This window comes from Chiloscyllium plagiosum, unplaced genomic scaffold, assembly GCF_037043375.1.
Source record: "Chiloscyllium plagiosum isolate Xiang-an unplaced genomic scaffold, Cpla_swu_hap1 HiC_scaffold_39, whole genome shotgun sequence".
In the NCBI taxonomy this organism is placed as follows: Eukaryota; Metazoa; Chordata; class Chondrichthyes; order Orectolobiformes; family Hemiscylliidae; genus Chiloscyllium; species Chiloscyllium plagiosum.
Genome location: NW_028270177.1, coordinates 10,466,254 through 10,488,143, shown reverse-complemented (window position 1 = coordinate 10,488,143; position 21,890 = coordinate 10,466,254). Strand labels below are relative to the sequence as shown.

Below are 21,890 nucleotides of genomic sequence, written 5' to 3'. Positions count from 1 at the left end.
AACAGGATTTTATTACTGCTTAACTAAGCAGAATTTTTTGCCTATTTTGTATTGTAGTCAGCATTTGACTGTAACAACACAATTGGTTCATCATGTACTCACTGTAATTTTCTCAAGGGAAATGTCTTTTTCTTTTGTTTTCCTCTACGTTTTTCTGTCTCATTTTCTTCACTTACAGATTCTTTTCTGCAGTCACCTCCCCTCCCACCACCAGCTTGAACAGCAGTTCGGATTCTACATTTCTCCATCCACTATCAATTACCCTCTGCTAACCAATAAAATCTCATAGTCAGATAAATGTTGTGCCATGGCATGCTTGACTGCGAAGCTTACTTGAGATACTACAGAGGACAGTCAAGAGTCAGCCACATTATTGTGGGACTGGAGTCACATGTAGGCTAGACCAGGTAAAGACAGCAGATTGTCTTCCCTGAAGGACAGCGTGAACCAGTTGGGTGTTTGCAAGTGTTGCTGTTCCCAGTACTTTTATATTAAAGTGACCATTCGCGAACAAAAGCAGAAATTGCTGGAAAAGCTCAGCAGGTCTGGCAGCATCTGTGGAGAGAAATCAGAGTTAATGTTTCAGGACCGGTAATCTTTCCTCAGAACTCATTCACCTTCCTCATTGGAGACACTGGATCATTGCTGAGCTTGTGGTGTGGATGCCACAATGGAATCCATCCAGGCACTTTATCAGACCTGTACCATAGGGCAGCTGTAGCTTGAAGTAGCCTTGTACATCACCCAGTGTTGCAGGCACTGTCACAAACCTAGCAGTTTAAGGCTAACGAGACTAGCTCTGTAGCAGGGTCATGTTGCAAGTGCTATACCAGCCTCGTGCCTGGTTGTATCTGCATCAGTTTTGGGTGATGGGTGGGGCAGGGGTGCACTGCATCAGGGGGTGTACCTGGGTCACTGCTGTACAGAAATTGAGTGTGACCTTGTTATGGCATTGGATTTTGGGATATGCACTGGTCATGTACCCATGCCAAGTCATCTATTCCTTTTATTCTTAATATTGCTGCAACAGTAAGATGAGACAGTCCATGATGCACGGTCATGTATAACAGATGGAGAGGGTGAAGCAAGTTGGCATGAAAGTGCCGCAGAAAAAAATCAATACTCCTGACTGTAGTGATAAACACACTGAGAATCACTGGATCTGAACACTGCATTCAATCTCACATACACAACACAAACTGAAGAGCTCATCTGTATAAGGCCAGAGTCCACACATTATGTTTCAACAGGAGTTATAATTTGGAGGCTTTTATAGTTTTGCCTTGCAAAGTAGAGAGAGATCGCACTGGTATCCTGACCTGGTTAAAGCAGCCCAGTGAATCTTTTGAGACCTGCAGCAATTTGAATTGTGAGCCTGTGTTTGACAGGGAATGCTGTCGGTAAGAGATTGAACTCTGTGCCACACTTGTGAATAAATCAGCTGGAAAAGCCTTGCTGCACCTTGCAAAATCTCAGGGAGATATAAAGCTGGTTTTTCACCAAAGAAGTTCATAAACTGCCCGAGTCCCATCTGGGTGTCTCTGCAATTAATCGAGCTCATCAGGAGGGGAATTACAATCCCCGTTTATACATAACCAGCGAACCAGGAAAACGAGACCATTGCACTATCGTAATAGATCAAACTCGTCGATGCAAATAAGGAGTGAGACAGACAAACACCCACAAAAAAAAACGTTGTAAGCAAGCATTTCTGACACTGTCTCACACAGAACGAAACCACAGACCTTTTCCTCACCTCCCAATAACAGAGCGAAGTGTGAATTCAGCACCAACACCTTTTTATCTCGTCCATAACTCCCTTCCAAGTTTCACAACTTGGGACCCAGCAAGCTTGCAGGAATTAAATTCCCACCTGCTGGTAAATAGCAGCTGAGGGCGGATTGGGGGAAAGGGGATTCAGAGCAGACGCTGAATGGCCAGAGGCACCCAGTGAACTTACCATCATAAACATGGTGACAGCATCTCCCACCTCCAGAGGCGACTGGCGGAGGTTCGACGATCACAAAATGGTCGTTAGCCGCTGGTAGGAGATTAAGATCCCGTGGCACGGAGTGGTCTTATCACGGAAATCATCAAACAGCGCTAAGCCCCTGGGTGTATACTGCTCCTCTCTCTCTCTGTCTGGTGGCAGCAGCAGCAGTGGAGGTGGGGGAAGAGGGCAGAGAGTGTGAGAGAGAGAGAGAGAGAGAAAGAGATGCCGAGCCCACAAGTGGTCCAGCAGAATAAACAAGAATTCTCCGATGCTCAAACCGAACTCAGTTGTGACTGCATTCAGATGACACCGAGAGGCTTGTTCAGCTTTTAACTCTTTGCTGGCTGGCAGATTCTAATGCTAGAAACACTGCAATACCATTTCCTCACTTTTTCTTTCCCGGAAGGAAAATAGAAGTATTTATTATTTAACAAATTAAAAAACCCCAAAGAACTGCGGATGCTGGATATCACAAGTTGCTGGAAAATCCCTGACAGCATCTGTGGAGTGAAAGCAGAGTTAACGTTTCGGGTCCAGGGGACCCTTCTCCAGAACGTATTTATAATTTATTCTGTCTGCATTATGTTCCCTTACTGAACTGCAAACAGATATCAGCAGTCAAAGCTCACATCTTAAAATGCCAGTCATGGGTTAGGTTTGGTGGAAGTATTGTGGTATTCCTGAATCAGAATTTTGTGGCTCCAAAACCTGAGGACATGACTCAAGCTAACAACTGAATAGGCCCCTAGACTCAGGCTGAAATAGAGGACTAGTAACAGCATTTTACCCCAACTTCAAGCCCCCCATGATTGATGCCCCAATACATAATATCTTCCTGACAGACCTTTGTATTGGTGCAGGTGCTATCTTTGCAGATGCTTGCCTGAAGCACTCCCTGCCTGTAAAAGATCACATGCACAGAGCAAAGAGCAGGGAATACCCCAGCCAATAATTATCCCTGTTTTGACACCCTTAAAAAATGAAATTAACCAAGGTTTTTGAGATCTGACCTTTTCTTTGCTGCATTTGCCAATATAGCACCACGTATTGAATTTTAATTATAATTTAGAAGATGTAAATGAGGGGCATGGAGAAGGTGAATGGCAGGTTTCTTTTTCCTAGGTGGGCGATTCCAAGACTAGGGGCATAATTTTAAGGTGAGAGGAGAAAGATTTTAAAAAGACATGAGGAGCAATTTTACACAGAGGGTGGTTCATGTGTGGAATGAACTTCCAGAGGAAGTGATGATTGCAGGTACTGTTACAATGTTTAAAAGACATTTGGATAAGTACATTTAATAGGAAAGTTTGGAGGATTACTGCCAAGTGCAGGCAGGTGGGACTAGTTTAGTTGGGATAATGGTTGGCATGGACTAGTTGGACTGAAGGATCTGTTTCCGTGCATTATAACTCTATAACTCTATCTTGTCAGAAGATGGATGCTATATGACATGGTATCAACCACAGGGCACTTGAGGTGGAGAGCTGCCATCAATTCTCAGTTCATCCTGAGTTTCAGGGCCTATCGAATTAGCAGTGGTAGAGGATAAATCTCTGTTGAATCCAGACAAGAAGAGGCACTTATCTTAGCAGCAAGATATAATTTATTGCATGATAGCAATAGATACAAGTTACACTGACTTGCTCGGCACAGTTACAAGGACTATCAGGAGCCAGTGATGTCACATTGGTCTGCATCCGAACCTTTTTGCTAGAATGTGTCTTTTCCATCCAAAGACTATGCAGCACCCATCAGATTGGGAGGAGCTTGGCACAGCTTCAACATGAACTCTTTCAGACTCATTACCTTATACATCAATGGAGTGGCTGAGAAAAGAAGGTTGTGAGGAGACTTAACAGAGATATTCAATGCACGAGGTGTCTGGATAGAGTTGATAGGAAGAAACAATTTCCACTCATTAAGGGATCAAGACTGAGATGGAACAGATTTAAATTAATTGCTAAAAAGACGAGGTCAACATGAAAAAGTAATTCATTGTACCAATTGTAAATGTTGTAATGAGGTTGTGGTGGATGCAGCTTCAGTTGAAATATAGAAAAGGGAATTAGACAGATATCTGAAAGCTAAGAATGTAGGGGTTATAAGGAGAAGTCAGGAAAATGGTGCAAAGTGAATTGTTCATACAGAAAGTCATTGCAGATTCGATGGGCCGAATGGCCTCCTTCTGGTCTGTCACAGTTTGGTCACTCTGTAAAAATGGGTTTGACTTTGAGTCAGCTGATCTCAATGCAGATAGAAGTAGGTGGCCGACATTGAACACGACCAGACAGGATAGCAGCCTTTCTGGGTTTGAATCTAGTGAGGTTGGAGATTTCTAACAAAATCAAAAGCTGATAATGCTTTCAAGTCAGAAAGTGCAGAGAGAGTCTTCCTTTGATTTTAATCCAATGACACATGCTGGAGAGTCCATATGTGGACAACAGGGGTTGACAGATCAGGCCTGTTCTTTCAAAGACGATGAATGATAACAAATTCAACCCCAGCAGGAGTCAGCACTTTCCAAGCTGAGCGTCAAAATCTGGTATCAAAACTGCAGTAAATTTGTTCCAGGTCTCATTTACACTAATATCACCCTATGCATAGAGTCATTACAAACCATTTCAATGGACCCTCAGGTCCCTAGCCACCATCTTCATTACAAATGGCAAATATTCTAGCAAATGTTTAAGTCTTGCAATGACCTTCTGACCACATGTCCACACCATCACCAAGATCCCATTTCTATCCTTGGAATATCACCGGATTTTGCTTATTCACTGCTGCAAGGCTCATTCATGTTTCTATTATTCTGGACTTGATTACTCTGGTACACTTCTGGATGGCATCCTAGCATCTATAAACATAAGGTCATCCAAAACTCTGCTGTCTGTGACTTTGCAACAAGTTTATGCTCCCAGCTGCACTCACAGAATTGCATTGGCTTCGAGTCAACTAACCCTTTGATTTTAATAATTCTCATCCTGGTTAACAAATCCTTCCATGGCCTCATCCTTCCCCAACTCTATAATCTTCTTTAGCCCCACAGCATTCTGAAATGACTGTGCTCATCTAACGATAGCCTTTTGACTTGAATTTCTCACCATTGATGCATCTTCAGCTGTTCTGTAAAAACCTTTTCCCTACTTCAATGGAGGCTGGGTGATGGAATATGTTTAAGGCTGAGCTAAACAGATTCTTGGTTGAGAACAGGTGACACAAAGGCTCAATGGTTAGCACTGCTGCCTCATTGCACCAGGGATCTGGGATCAATTCCAGCCTTGAGCAACTGTCTGTGTGGAGTTTGCACATTGTCTGTGCGAGTTTCCTCTGGGTGCTGTGGTTTACTCCCACAGTTCCAAGATGTGCAGGTTAGATAGATTGGCTGTGCTAAATAGCCCATTGTGTCCACAGATGTGCAGGCTCAGTGGATTAGACATAGGAAATGCAGTTTATAGCAATAGAGGAGTTGGACTGGATGACTTCAGAGAGCCGGTATAGACTCGATAGGCCGAATGGACTGCTGCTACAATATAGGGATTCTAAGATGTTAAGGATTCTAATGGGTATCTGAATGTTGGAGTACACAGAAAAGTGAAGTTGAGTCCATAAGCAGATCAGCAGAATCTTCTTAAATAGTGGAGCAGGTTTGAAGGGCTTAATGGCCTATTCTGGTCTCTAATTTGTGTGTTTACATGTTCATATGTTTCAGTTGCACGACCTCCCAAAAGCTCTTGATTCTAAATCCTCTTTTCCTCCCTTTAAGATTTTCCTTAAATGCCACCTCTTGGGCCTAACACTCATCTATAAACTCTAATATCATCTTACATACCTCTGTATCCATTTCTGCTTCACCCCACTCCCAGGACTTGTCTCGGGATAGTTTATTATGCCAATGGTATTACATTAATATGAGCTTCTCATTCAGAATGAATACCTCTCAGAAATCATTCTATATGCAGACTCAAAGTTATATAAGGAATGTGAAGTTTGACTTGGACAGGAAATTTGCAAATATGGCGAATCACATTGTACATTTGTTATACATCTGTTATAGATGTGACATTCATATGTGATGATTTCATTGGAATGTTGCAGCAAGCACATCCTGTAATGGGTGGACAGAACTATTCAGGTAGGCAAAAATGAGGACTGCAGATGCTGGAAATCAGAGTCTAGATGAGAGTGGTGCTGGAAAAGCACAGCAGGTCAGGCAGCATCTGAGGAGCAGGAAAATCGACGTTTCAGGCAAAAGTCCTTCATCAGGAGTGAACTATTCAGCCTGCTTTATCTCCCCACCCAGGTCCATTTTCACCTCCCTCCCTTTCAAGCCCAGTAAAGAGCTGCAGGTTTATGCTTCCTGGCTGAGATGGAAAACTGGGCGAACCAAATTTTAAGTCCTTACCAGTGGCAGAACATTTCAGTTCACAATCTGTAGGACAAGACTGTAATGTTTCTTCAGATAAGATAACTTAAGCCCCACACATAGGAATATAATCAGTTTACCCTTTGTTTCACTGTTACTGGTGACCTATTAGCTTGAAATGACTATATTGTACCTTGACCATACCTGATACTAGCACTTTACAACTTCAGGAATTAGAGGACTAGGTATTCTGGGCTGATCACTTTTACCCTACCAATATCTCAGAGTGCTGAGCACACTTATAGTACCACCAAGCCTACGATCATAAGTATAAGAATCAGGAGCAGGAGTAGGCCATTTGGCCCATCTAGCCTGCAGTGCAATTCAATAAGTTTATGAGTTTCATTGGAGCCTTAACTCCACTTTTCAAGTTGCCTACCATAGCTGTTAAAAGTTCTTCCTAACTCATCTTTGATTGAGCTCCACTGGTCTCTTTGGAAGAAAAGTCTAGAGACTGCTGACGTACTGAGAGAAGAAATTCTTCCTTACCTCCACCAAAGTGTGCCACTTGTTTTTATTCACCCATGAAAGGAAACATCCTTTCTAGTTCAGTAAAGAACTGCAAGTTCAAGCATTCTGGCCTTTCAGTATCTATGCTGTCAAGTCTTTCCAGGATTATATATCTTTTAACATGATCACACCACTCGACTGATCAGGGTTCAAACCAAAGACTGTCAGTACTGAATGGCTTAATACCAAACGAGATGTTTATCTATTGCTTCACAAAACAATAGCACTATATTGTTGGGCAAGAAATAACTGAAAAATGTCAACAGATGTTCCTGCCAATTCTGCTAACTGCTGACATTTTGTTTCCAGGTATTTTTCTCTTCCTCTGGAATATAAATACATGAGTTTTGCTATGAACCATTGTAACAGTCTTCTGTTTGGGAAACTTAATGACACTGAACATGAAATTGTAGGGGATGGATAAGAGATAGAGAATATAAATTTGCCATCTGTCAAGATTAAATGAATATGTTTTACTGTTTCTACAAAGCAATTTAATATGGGTCTTTTAATATGTGGCTAGACTAATAATCCAAAGACCCAGGCTCTTGGGACAGAGGTACAAATCCAACCATGCTGCAGGTAGAATTGAAATTTAGTTCACAAAACCTCAGATTGTAAAGCTAGTCCAAAAGACCATATGATATAGGAGCAGAATTAGGTAATTCGGCCCATTGACTGTTCTGCCATTTGATCATGGCTGATATGTTTCCCAAGCCCATTCTCCTCCTCATAACTCTTGATCCCCTTACCAATCAAGATTTTATCTATCTATGTCTTCAAGACACTCAATGACTTGGCTGCCAAAACCTTCTGTGGTAATGAGTTCCTTAGTTTCTGACTGGAGGAATTCCTCTTCTTAGCAGTTCTAAAGAGTTGTCCCTTCACTTTGAGAACGTTCCCTTTGGTCTTAGTCTCTCCTACGAGTGGAAACATCTTCACTATGTCCACTCTATCCAGGCTTGCCAGTATTCTGTACGTTTTAGTGAATCTCAGCAATAGTGACCATGAAAATTTTGTCTATTGTCATGAAAACACATCTGGTTCATTAATGATTTAAAGAGAAAGAAATATGCAATTCTAATTTGGGTTCAGGTGAAATTGCGATAGTCCACTCTCTCATTTGTGGTTAGGACTGCAGCCTCACAGCACCAGGGACCTGGGTTCAATTCCACCCTTGGGTGACTGTCTGTGTGGAGTTTGCACATACTCTCCATGGGTTTCCTCTGGGTGTTTTAAATTGCCCATCATGTCCAGGGATGTGCTGGCTAGGCGGATTAGCAGCAGTAAATACAGGGTTACAGGGATAGGGTAGGGGTGTGAGTATGGGTGAGTTGCTCTTCAGAGGGTCAGTATGGACTTGATAGGTCGAACAGTCTGGTTCCACATTGTAGGGATTCCATGATTCTATGATTAGAGAGTGCTTCATGGTAATCTCAACCAGTGCAGGGATTGAATCCACACTGTTGGCATTACGCTGCATAACTAATCAATCACCCAGCAAACTGAGTTGGTCTAACCCACCTCCCAATCCACAGCAAGCTGGTTGACACTTAACTGCCCTCTGGAGGCAATCACTTAGTGATATTATGACAAGATTGTTAATCTAGAAACCCAAGTCATGTTCTGGAGACCCAGGTTCAATCCTATCAAGACAGATGGTGGAAGTTCAATTCAATGAAAATTTGAAATTACAAGTTTAATGATGACGATGAAACCATTCTCAATTAGAGTCATAGAGATGTACAGCATGGAAACAGACCATTCGGTCCAACCCGTCCATGCCGACCAGATATCCCAACCCAATCTAGTCCTACCTGCCAGCACCTGGCCCATATCCCTCCAAACCCTTCCTATTCATATACCCATCCAAATGCCTCTTAAATGTTGCAATTATACCAGCCTCCACCACATCCTTTGGCAGCTCATTCCATACAGGTACCACCCTCTGCGTGAAAAGGTCTCTTTTATATCTTTCCCCTCTCACCCTAAACCTATGCCCTCTAGTTCTGGACTCCCCGACCCCAGGGAAAAGACTTTGTCTATTTATCCTATCCATGCCCCTCATAATTTTGTAAATCTCTATTAGGTCACCCCTCAGCCTCCGACGCTCCAGGGAAAACAGCCCCAGCCTGTTCAGCCTCTCCCTGTAGCTCAGATCCTCCAACCCTGGCAACATCCTTGTAAATTGTTGGAAAAACCCATCTAATTCACTAATGCTCTTCAGTGGAAGGAGGTTGCCATACTTACCTAATCTGGCCTACATGTGACTCCAGACCCACAGCAATGAGGATGACTCTTAACTGCTCTCAGGGCAATAGGCATATGTAAGGAATATTGGCCAGGCCAGCAATTCCCACATCTCATGAATGAATCAAAAAATGGCCTGGAGAACCACTCAGTTCAAAGGCAATTCTGGATAGTCAACAAAGTAGGACTTTTAGTAAGTCCAAAAGGCGTAATTCAACTGTGACCCTCCAGGAATGCAGGAAGTACTGGAGGGAAACTAAGAAAGCAATTAGAAGCGGAAAAACAGGGCATGAGAAAGATCTTGTGACAGAATTAGGAAGAATCCTAAGATATGTTATAAGTACTGTGACAATGCCGTCCCTTTAACAAGATTATGTTGTCCTTGTTTTTTTCTTTCAGAGGGGTTGTAAATGCAGAGTTGGCGAGAAGTCTGGCTTGGGTGGGTTTTAGGGCCAATTTGTTTGTAGGTAACAGATGCTGCCTCAGGCAAAAAGCTTTCAACTTTAAAAAAAATTGTATAATGAAAGGGTCAGTTCTACCAGCTCAGCTTTTCACTGGTTTGGTTTGGTTTGTTTTGTTTTTTTTCAGCAGTCTGGCTGTTCACTGAAAGCAGGCAGTCAGTTTGAGGCTGCTGGTTAAAGAAACAGCTACATGGAAGAGGGTGTTCCATGCTGAATCTCTCTGCCACTTCTCTCTCTCTCTCTCTCCTGTAAGACCCTATGTTTGATTTTACCTTTTGTGCCAAGGGGTGTTTATGGGGATTGTTGAAAGTACTTGGAACAGCATCATTAAGTTGGGATAATCGCTTAGGTTTTTGGATAGGTTAAGTTTTTCTATATTCTGTTCTCTTTTGTTTGGGTTTCATTCAGTAATCTTGCAAATAAATTCTATTTAATTTAAAACTAATTGGGTGGGGTAGCTGCATCCCTCCTGGAATATCCATTTTACACCTGCTTAAAACAATGAGCAAAGTTAGGGTCTGGGCTACTTTCTTGAAATGTTTTGAGGGGGTCTGGCCTCGTCCATAATAATACATTAAAGGGAAAGGCTTACCAGGGAAAGATTATGGCCCATTAGGTACCAACGGGCAACCTGTGTGTGAAACTGGAGGATATTGGAAGGGTATTGAAAGAATACTTCTCTTGGGTCTTCACTCCAGGAAAGGAAAACGTTGGTATGGAATTCGGGAAAAGGGACTGTGAGGAACTTACACATTTGTTATGGGAAATGGGGAGGTAATGGAGGCTCCACTGGTCTTACAAATAGACAAATCCCCTGGCCTCGATGAATTGTATTCCAGGCTGCTATGGGAGGTGAGGCAGGAAATTGCAGGGGCTCTGATACAAATTTTCAATTCCTCTCTGCTCATGGGGAAGTGCCAGAGGACTGGAGGATGGCTAATGGTTGCCGCTTTTTAAGAGGGATGATAAAGATGAACCAGGAAATTACATCTTGGTGAGTCTCATGTCAGTGTTCGGGAAACTATTGGAGAAAATTCTGAAAGATCAAATTAGTACCCACTTGGACAGATATGGTTTAATTAGGGATGGTCAGCATGCCTTTGTCAGAGGGAGGTCATGCCTGACAAATGTGTTAGCATTTTTTGATCTTGTGATCAAGTGTGTAATTATTCACAGATCCCTGAAATTGGCAGAGCACGTGAATAGAATTGTTAAGAAAATATATGGTTTTCTTACTTTCATCAGTTATGGTATAGAGTATAAGAGCAAGGAGGTAATGCTGCTGACAGGGTTGGAGGATCTGAGCTACAGGGAGAGGCTGAACAGGCTGGGGCTGTTTTCCCTGGAGCGTTGGAGGCTGAGGGGTGACCTTATAGAGGTTTACAAAATTATGAGGGGCATGGATAGGATAAATAGACAAAGGCTTTTCCCTGGGGCAGGGGAATCCAGAACTAGAGGGCATAGGTTTAGGGTGAGAGGGGAAGGATATAAAAGAGACCTAAGGGGCAACTTTTTCACGCAGAGGGTAGTACATGTATGGAATGAGCTGCCAGAGCATGTGGTGGAGGCTGGTACGATTGCAACATTTAAGAGGCATTTGAATGGGTATATGAATAGGAAGGGTTTGGAGGGATATGGGCCAGGTGCTGGCAGGTGGGACTAGATTGGGTTGAGATATCTAGTCGGCATGGACGGGTTGGACCGAAGGGTCTGTTTCCATGCTGTACATCTTTATGACTCTATGTACAGAGCGTTGGTCAGGTCACAGCTGGAGTACTGTGTGCAGTTCTGGTCACCTCACTACAGGAAGGATGTGATAGCACTAGAGGGGGCACATGGGAGGTTCACCAGGATGTTGCCTGGGTTGGAGAAATTGAGCTATAAGGAGAAACTAGATAGGCTCGGATTGTTTTCTCTAGAGCAGAAAAGGCCTAGGGGGACATGATTGAGGTGTATAAGATTATGAGGACTGTGGACAGGGTGAATAAAGAGCAGCTGTTCACCATGGCTGAGGGGTCAATCAGGAGAGGGCATAGTTTTAGGGTAAGGGGCAGAAGATTCAGAGGGGAGTTTCATTCCACGGTGTTGGGAACCTTGAATGCAGTGCCTGGGAAGATAGTGGAGGGTGGAAACCTTACAACCTTAAAAAATATTTGGGTGAGCATTTCAAATATCATAACATGGGACAAGCGCAAGAAATTGGGATTAGCACGCGTTTAGTGGTAGTTGTGTCAGTGCAGACTCGATGGGCTGATGGGTCTTTTCTGTTGTGTATGAAACTATGATCTATAGAAAACAAATGCTGGCATTGGCAGAGATACCCACATCCACTGAAAGTATAAAGGAAACAAAATAAGATAGGATGTCTGCTTTGTAATGTTCTGGATGATTGCAACTGAATTGCTAAGGCATGATCAATGAATCTACCTGCAGCCAATTCTGTTCTCCAGTGTGCTACAGATTACTGTGCTGCAATATTATTTTTGTGATATTCATTAGACTCTCACTGATGGAAAATATTCAGGAACAACTGTGACAAGTTAAATGTCCCTAGCCATTTCTCAGGAGGTGAAGGGAATGGAAATGGGATTGGGTAACAAGCAAGAGATGGAAACTTCATACATGAAAAAAACAACAGAAGATGCAGTGGTGTAGAGGTATTGTCATCAGGCTAATGATTCAGAAAACCAAGCCAATGCTTTGGAGGTATTCAAATCTGACTATTGGCAGTTGGTGAATATAGAACACTATAGCACAGGAATAAGTCATTTGGCCCACTATGCCTGTGCCAACCATGATGCTATTCTAAACTAATCCCATCTTCCTGCAAGTGGTCCGTATCCCCCTATTCCCTAACTGTTCTTATGTCTGTCTAAATGCCTCTTAAACATTGCTGGTGTATTAGCTTCTGCACCCCATGGGCAGAGTGTTTGAGCACCTGCTATCCATTGCAAAAAAAATTTCCCTGCACATCTCTTTTAAACTTTCCCTTTCACCTTAAACTAATGCGCCCTACTATATGTAGCATTCCCAGTATTGGAATAAACCCTCTGACTATCCACTTTATTTCTGACTCCCACAATTTTATATACTCCTATCAGGTCACCTATCAGCCTCCAATGCTCTAGCGAAACAATCCAAGTTTGTTCAACCATCTCCTTTTTGCTAATACACTCCAGTCCTAACAAAACTCTTTTGCACCTGCCCCAAACATTTAAACCTGAATAAAGGGTTCCAAAGAGATTTACCAGAGATATTGCTGGGAATGGAAGGTTTGAGTTATGGGACTTCTATCATTGAAGCCTAGGAGTTTGAGGAGTGACCTTATAGAGGTTTATAAAATAATGAGGGGTATAGATAAGGTGTCTTTTCCCAAGAGTGAGGGATTTCAAGACTAGGGAGCATATTTTTAAGGTGAGAGGAGAAAGATTTAAAAAAGACATGAGGGGCAATTATTTTTCCACAGAGAGTGGTTTGTGTGTGGAATGAATTTCCAGAGGAAATCATAGATACGGGTACAGTTACAACATTTAAAAGGCATTTAGGTAAGTACGTGAATAAGAAATATTTGAAGGAATATGGGCCAAGCAGAGGCAGGCAGGAATAGTTCAGTTTGGGATTGTAGTCGGCATGGACTAGTTGGACCGAAGGGTCTGTTTCTGTGCTGTGTCTGACTCTATGACTCTGAAAGACTGGATTATTGATGACTTTATAACCACTGTCAATTGCCATCCAAACCCATCTGGGTCACTAAAGTTCCTTCATGGAAGGAAAACAGCCATTCAGCCTGGCCAAAATGTGACTCCAGGCCTGCAGCAATGGAATTGACTCTTAACTGCCCACTGGACAATTATAGATGGGCAATAAACACTGGCACACAAAAGAAATGCCCACATCCCATAAATGAATAACAAAAATGTTGTGAAGATGAAGTGTGAATTAACAAGGAAGAGAGGTTGAGAGATTGTTCAGTGAGAAGATACAATAGAATTGAATGGTTATGAGTTAGGCTTGTCCTTGGAGAGGGTAGGATTGCTGGAGAAGTTTAGTTTCTTGCTAAGAAAACCAGAAGGTTATCAGGGGCGGGGCAATCAAATCAGCCATGATCTTATTGAATTGTAGAGCAGGCTCAAAGGGCCGAATGGCCTACTCCTGTTCCTAAATCTGATATTTGCATGAACGAACTGCAAAGTGTGAGGCTCAAAAGATTAAAGATAGAGAAGCAGACATGGTGGAAGTTTTGAAAGATTGCTGATACATTAGAAAGAGGCCAAGGTGGATGATCTGCTCAACATTTCCAAACAAAAATGGTTGCAAATACTTCAATCCTGCCTTCTGCACTCTTGTATTAAATTTGGACCTCATTAAGCATATATGCATTCACGGCAATGTTTTCAGGGCTCAGAGCCCTTACAGTATCCAGCGCCTTTAGCCATTTCGTGATATCACATGGAGGAAATAGAATTGGCTGGAGACTGGCTTCTGTGATGCTGGTGATCTCCAGACAGATCATCTGTTTAAAACTTCTGACTGAAGATTGTTGCTGATATTTCAGCCTTATGTTTTACACTGATATCCTGGGCTCTCCTATCATAAGAGGATAAGGATATTTGTGGAGCTTCTTCCTCCACTGAGTTTAATTACACATCGCCATTCATGACTGGATATGGCAGGACTGCAGAGCTTAGATCTGGCTCGTTGATTGTAGAATCACTTAGCTCTGTCTATCACTGGGCGCCTATGCTGTTTGACATGCAAGTCATCCTGTATTGTAGCTTCACCAAGTTGACACTTTGTTGTTAGGGGCTGTTCCCCCACCCCCCGTTCTTCATGAGACCAAAATTGAATACCATACATGGCTTGATGGTAATGGTGGAGTTAGGGCAATGCTGGACCTTTGGGAATTGTAGTTGAAAAATGTGATGCTGGAAAAACACAGCAGGCCAGGCAGCATCCGAGGAGCAGGAGAATCGACGTTTCGGGCATAAGGAAATTCAGGTATTCCTGAAGAAGTCGATTCTCCTGCTCCTCAGATGATGCCTGGCTTGCTGTGTTTTTCCAGCATCACATTTTTCAACTCTGGTCTCCAGCATCTGCAGTCCTCACTTTCTCCTTTGGGGATTGTGTTTGAGTAGAATTCTGCTATTGCTGATGTCCCTCAGATGGATGCTCAGTCTTGAGTTGTTAGATCTAATCAAAACCAATTTAACACAGTGATCGTGCCACACAACGCAATGGAATGAAAAGACCTTATCTCCACAAGGACTGTGTGGTGGTGGTCACTCCTACTGATACTGTCATTGACAGGCAGATTGGTGAAGATGAAGTCAAGCTATGCCCTTTATCACTCAACCGCTGGGTCAATTGTGGTGCTGCCGAGCCACTCTTGGTGATGGACATGTAAGTCCCCTACCCAGAGTACAAGCTGTGCTTTGACTACCCTCAATACTTCCTCCGAGTGGGACTCAATGTGGAGAACTGATTCATGGGACGCAACTTGGAGAACTGATTCATGGACACAACATGGAGAACTGATTCATGGGACACAGCATGGAGAACTGATTCATGGACACAGCATGGAGAACTGATTCATGGGACACAACATGGAGAACTGATTCATGGGACACAACATGGAGAACTGATTCATGGACACAGCATGGAGAACTGATTCATGGGACACAACATGGAGAACTGATTCATGGGACACAACTTGGAGAACTGATTCATGGACACAACTTGGAGAACTGATTCATGGGACAAAAATCTCGATAGTAGCACAAGCTCACACTGCCCATTCAGGAGTTGATTTGTAGTTTGTTTCACTCTATCCTGCAAAAGCTTGGCAGATTAAGCTAAAAAATAGAATGGATAATCATAGCCACATCAGTTTTAAAATGGACAGCTAATTTGAGTCACAACATTATCAACAAACATTCGGTTTGCCCCCTGTAAGTGGACAGTGTGGGAAAAGCAACAGGAGAGCAGAAATGCATGTGATGATTCCTAACAAGACTTCGGTGTTTATCCAGAAACTGAAAAGGATGGGAGTTTCCTTCAATGGCAAAGACATCAATCCAAATCACATAAAGTCCATTTTAATTTCTCTAAGCAGGAAAAAAAGGTTTCATCATGATCTTTAATTGTGCTGCATCATCAGTTCATGAATGTACTTCCCTTCAGTTGTCCCCCTAATCAGGAAGATTTGAGTGTTATATGGCTGCCATTAATTATACCTTCATTAACTGATTGCTGTTGGACCTCCCAACAAGATCCAGTTGCAGCCCTCAGCAGTTTGCTTTTCTGCATTGCGTCACTTGCACCTGACAAGGGCTGCACTTAACAGCGAGAAGACCGGAGATGGGTCTGTGGTTTGTGTCCCTTCTCAGCTTCTCATTGAAACAATTTACTGGGAGGAGTTAAGCAGCTAATTCTACCTGAAATTGTCATGCCGGACAAAAATCTTTGCATCTCTCAGTTTCACTGCCCATTCCTTTAGGGGTCTTGCAAGCTTGGTACAGTCTAAAATGTTATTCTGAAGAGCAGAACCCATATATACATGTAAAGCTGCTTAATTCAATGGGTGGCTAAGTCACTGAAAGAGGATTATGGAGACACAGCAAGCTGCTTCCCAAAAATAGCTCAGCCCGCTCTTACTCATTTGTTTGTTTCATTTTTACCGATTCTATTTTTGCATTCTGTTTAGGTATCAAGGATTTACACTTTGAGAAGTCCCCATACCAAAATGTTCCATTAATGTAATATTTTTAATATGGTGAGGGGTGGCGAAAGATCTGAACTTGTCACTAAGTCTGCTGACAGATTGGCATTCAAGCTTTTTTCATCAATCACAGCAGGTTTCCTGCCTGAGCTGATCCCCAGTGACTGAGGTGATCATTACAATATAATCAGTGATGTACCTGACCCCATTGTAAGTAATGTATGCTAGCATTCTCCAAATGTGACTCTGTGAAAAACAGTACATTGTGTACTTTGCCATATTAAACCTTGGCTCTGGTACGTGTGGTGTGACGATTTAATTATACTTGACTATTTCTACGTGTCAGTGCACAGAAACAAATATTACTATACCACACACAGCAGAGGCAAGATGTACTCTGTGGCTTGAACAGAAAATAAATTTGGAGAAAATTATTTAAAATGCAATAAAGGAAGATTACATAGGCATGCTTTAGCACTTTGCCTGTGCCTCAGGACTGACTGTGAGACAAATGGAGCAGCCCAGCATGAGAGTACTCAGTGATGGACTACGGACAACTTTGTAAGGAGGCCTTGTGAGGAGCAGCAAAGATGCTAATCCATCTGTGATTGCACAGACATATGCCAGGCCCTCTTCCCTTTTGCCCCACAGTGATTCAGAGCAGTGTCCAATTTCTGACCAAGTCTGCTAAGCTGGTTGTTGTTTATAGCAGGGCTGGTGTGTATTTCATTAAACTAAAGGGCTGGAGGTTGGACATTTCTGCTTACATGAGAAAGGTCACTAAGTAGAATTAACAGTCAATGATATGGCTTTGCTGGATGATCTCAGGCTTTGCTGACTTCTGAATGTCTCACTTTGAGGATCCTAATTCCCAGTACAGAGACATTAGATTTTTAGCAAGGAGTTTCTGTTTACAAAAGGGTAGTGAATTGTGGAGGGCAAAAGATTGCCACGTAACTCAAAAGTTTTATTTTATGTGACATCTGCACTCATTGCATTTGAGTTTTATAGGACTATAGAACTGTAAAGTGATTACTGTACAACACAACCCATTTCTGTGTAGTGTCTGAGCTGGCTCCTTGCAAAAGCCACTGAGCTAATTGTGCTTCTTCACTGTTTCCTCAAACAATTATCTAACTCGCTTTTGAAAGCCACAATCGAGTTTGCTTCCACCAGAACCTCGGGTAGGACATTCCAAAACCTAATCAATCCCTGTATGAAAAGGGTTTTCCTCTTGCCACTTTTAATTGTTTTACAAATCTCATTAAATCGGCGCCATCTGGTTCTAGATCCTACCAACAATGTAAACAGCTTCTCCCTATCAATGCTGTCCTCATGATATTGAACATTTATGTAAAATCTCATCTCTAAAGAGAACAGTCTCAATTTCTTTAATCTACCCACATCATTGAAGTGCCTCATTTCTGGTGTTTTACTGTTCAACATCTATCGACCGAAGCAGGAGTCAATCTGTCTTCCATAGTTATTTATTAGCATTTCATATTTCAATGCAAACTCCAGTCTGTTCTCTCCCCTACATGTGGAAAACCAGCCTTTTTTTTTCATTTTAAAGTCCCAATACAAGATTAATCAGAAACACAGGTCATGAAATCACAAACACAGCCCACTAGGGCTGTGTGACAATAACACAATATCAAAAAAGTAAGGAAAAGAAAGAGAGGGAACTGAATTCAAACAGTAATAGTTGGGGGTAGGGTGGAAACAAGCCTTTTTTTTATTGAAAGCCTATCACCAAATCATCCAAACAACTGACCAAACAATATCAACTCAACTACCAAGGTGCTGTTACATTACCGAAAATGTTAAAGGATAGGAAGGGATGGAGGGGAAATTAAAACCGAGGTGGAGGTTGGGGAGAAATAATGCACTCCTATGCTCTTTGGAAATAAACCCTTAACTATATTCTCCAATGAAATCAACTGCTCTCTATTTTATTTGGAGCATGGTCTGGAGGGGTTCTTGTGGTAGAGTGGTAGTGCTCCTGTCTCTGAGCCAGGAGATGCAGCTTCAAGTCCCAACCGACCCAGAGATGTGTAGTAACATCTCTTGAATAGGAAATACATGGAATGTTATTGATTCATTCTTAAAGGGACCATTATTTACAACATGGTCACCTTTAATCATTCTTGTAACTCTTTTCTGCATTCTTCTAAAGCATTCACATCCTTCCTAAACTGGGAGACCACAAATTGGACTCGATGAACTCATTACTTCCTGAGAACATAAAACTGTGGACCTTCTTACCACCCACAGTCTTCCATCCCTTCTATTATGTCCAGGGTCTTAAGAGGCAGCCAGGCTGGTATCTTCTACAAAGAAAACTTGACCTTTCATCATGGTAACCCACTTATAGAAGGAAATGAATAGATTCAATCCTCAAGTTTATGGCCATGGGAAATGCTGGGTTACAGGGCCAGGCTGGGATGTTCTTCAGAAGGTCTGTGTAGACTTGATGGTCCAAATGGTCTGCATCACCACTGCAGGGATTCTATGATTCTATGATTCAAATTTTTAATTACAAGATGGCTAAACTATTCTTCAATTTGATTTCATTGCCTTTGCTATATAAATCCTTTTCTGAAAATGTGTTGCTGGAAAAGCGCAGCAGGTCAGGCAGCATCCAAAAAGCAGGAGAATCGACGTTTCGGGCATGAGCCCTTCTTCAGGAATGAGAAAAGTGTGCCAAGCAGGCTAAGATAAAACGTAGGGAGGAGGGACTTGGGGGAGGGGCGTTGGAAATGCGATAGGTGGAAGGAGGTTAAGGTGAGGGTGATAGGCCTGTGTGGGGGTGGGGGCGGAGAGGTCAGAAAGATGATTGCAGGTGAGGAAAGTGGTGCTGAGTTCGAGGGTTGGGACTGAGACAAGGTGGGGGGAGGGGAAATGAGGAAACTGGAGAAATCCGAGTTCATCCCTTGTGGTTGGAGGGTTCCTAGGCGGAAGATGAGGCGCCCTTCCTGCAGCTGTCATGTTGCTATGGTCTGGCGATGGAGGAGTCCAAGGATCTGCATGTCCTTGGTGGAGTGGGAGGGGGAGTTGAAGTGTTGAGCCACGGGGTGGTTGGGTTGGTTGGTCCGGGTGTCCCAGAGGTGTTCTCTGAAACCTTCCGCAAGTAGGCGGCCTGTCTCCCCAATATAGAGGAGGCCACATCGGGTGCAGCGGATGCAGTAAATGATGTGTGTGGAGGTGCAGGTGAATTTGTGGTGGATATGGAAGGATCCCTTGGGGCCTTGGAGGGAAGTAAGGGGGGAAGTGTGGGCGCAAGTTTTGCATTTCTTGCGGTTGCAGGGGAAGGTGCCGGGAGTGGAGGTTGGTTTGGTAGGGGGTGTGGACCTGACGAGGGAGTCACGGAGGGAGTAGTCTTTTCGGAACGCTGATAGGGGAGGGGAGGGAAATATATCCCTGTGGTGGGGTCCATTTGGAGGTGGCCAAAATGACGACGGATGACACAATGTATATGGAGGTTGATGGGGTGGTAATGAGGACTAGTGGGGTTCTGTCCTGGTGGCGATTGGAGAGGCGGGGCTCAAGGGCGGAGGAGCGAGAAGTGGAGGAGATGCGGTGGAGAGCATCGTCGACCATGTCTGGGGAGAAATTGCGGTCTTTGAAGAAGGAGGCCATCTGGCTTGTTCGTTATTGGAACTGGTCCTCCTGGGAGCAGATACAGCAGAGACGAAGGAATTGGGAATATGGGATGGCGTTTTTACAGGGGGCAGGGTGGGAGGAGGTGTAGTCTAGGTAGCTGTGGGAGTCGGTCAGTTTATAGTAAATGTCCGTGTTGATTCGGTCGCCTGAGATAGAAATGGAGAGGTCGAGGAAAGGGATGGAGGAGTCTGAGACGGTCCAGGTAAATTTGAGGTCGGGGTGGAAGGTGTTGGTAAAGTGGATGAACTGGTCAACCTCATCGTGGGAGCACGAGGCAGCGCCGATACAGTCATCGATGTAGCGAAGGAAAAGGTGGGGGGTGGTGCCAGTGTAGCTGCGGAAGATGGACTGTTCCACATATCCTATGAAGAGGCAGGCATAGCTGGGGCCCATGCGGGTGCCCATGGCTACTCCTTTCATTTGGAGGAAGTGGGAGGATTGGAAAGAGAAGTTGTTCAGAGTGAGGACCAGTTCAGTCAGTCGAAGGAGGTTGTCAGTGGAAGGGTACTGGTTGGTACAGCGGGAAAGGAAGAAGCGGAGGGCTTTGAGTCCTTCGTGATGGGGGATGGAGGTGTACAGGGACTGGATGTCCATGGTGAAGATAAGGCATTGGGGACCGGGGAAGCGAAAATCATGGTGGAGGTGGAGAGCGTGGGTGGTGTCCCGAACGTAGGTGTGGAGTTCTTGGACTAAGGGGGACAGGATCGTGTCAAGGTATGCAGAGATTAGTTCGGTGGGGCAGGAGCAGACTGAGACAATGGGTTGGCCGGGGCAGTCAGGTTTGTGGATTTTGGGCAGGAGGTAGAAATGGGCGGTGTGGGGTTGTAGGACTATGAGGTTGGAGGCGGTGGATGGGAGATCCCCTGAGGTGATTGTCAGAGTGAGGACTAATTCAGTCAGTTGAAGTTTCCAAATCCAAACCAAAGGCAACTTCTCTTTCCAATCCTCCCACTTCCTCCAAACCAAAGGCAACTTCTCTTTCCAATCCTCCCACTTCCTCCAAACCAAAGAAATAGTCATGGGCACCCGCATGGGCCCCAGCTATGCCTGCCTCTTCGTAGGATATGTGGAACAGTCCATCTTCCGCAGCTACACTGGCACCACCCTCCACCTTTTCCTCCGCTACATCGATGACTGTATCGATGTTGCCTCGTGCTCCCACGAGGAGGTTGAACAGTTCATCCATTTTACCAACACCTTCCACCCCGACCTCAACTTTACCTGGACCATCTCAGGCTCCTCTCTCCCTTCCTAGACCTCTCCATTTCTATCTCAGGCGACCGAATCAACACGGACATTTACTATAAACCGACCGACTCCCACAGCTACCTAGACTACACCTCCTCCCACCCTGCCCCCTGTAAAAACGCCATTCCATATTCCCAATTCCTTCGTCTCCACTGCATCTACTCCCAGGCGGACCAGTTCCAATAATGAACAAGCCAGATGGCCTCCTTCTTCAAAGACCGCAATTTCCCCCCAGACGTGGTCGAAGATGCTCTCCACCGCATCTCCTCCACTTCCCGCTCCTCCTCCGCCCTTGAGCCCCTCCCCTCCAATCGCCACCAGGACAGAACCCCACTGGTCCACACCTACCACCCCACCAACCTCCATATACATCGTATCATCCGTCGCCATTTCCGCCACCTCCAAATGGACCCCACCATCAGGGATATATTTCCCTCCCCTCCCCTATCAGCGTTCCGAAAAGACCACTCCCTCCGTGACTCCCGCGTCAGGTCCACACCCCCTACCAAACCAACCTCCACTCCCAGCACCTTCCCCTGCAACCGCAAGAAATGCAAAACTTGCGCCCACACATCCCCCCCTTACTTCCCTCCAAGGCCCCAAGGGATCCTTCCATATCCGCCA

The 21,890-nt window shown here is 44.0% G+C and overlaps 1 protein-coding gene across 3 annotated transcripts in view; it reads right to left on the bottom strand.

Annotated features, from left to right (window-relative positions):
- The window catches only part of LOC122540918 (synaptic vesicle glycoprotein 2B-like), a 204,953-nt gene that overhangs the window by 133,014 nt on the left and 50,049 nt on the right, over window positions 1-21,890 (bottom strand). The window contains exon 1 of one of the 3 annotated variants that reach the window (XM_043677216.2): window positions 1,961-2,221. The exons of 1 other annotated variant lie outside the window; for it this stretch is intronic. The gene's annotated coding sequence lies outside the window, so the exon portion shown is untranslated. Of the gene's footprint in view, window positions 1-1,756; window positions 1,779-1,960; window positions 2,222-21,890 lie in introns of those variants that run through there. One more of the 3 variants, XM_043677217.2, reaches the window with a different exon arrangement.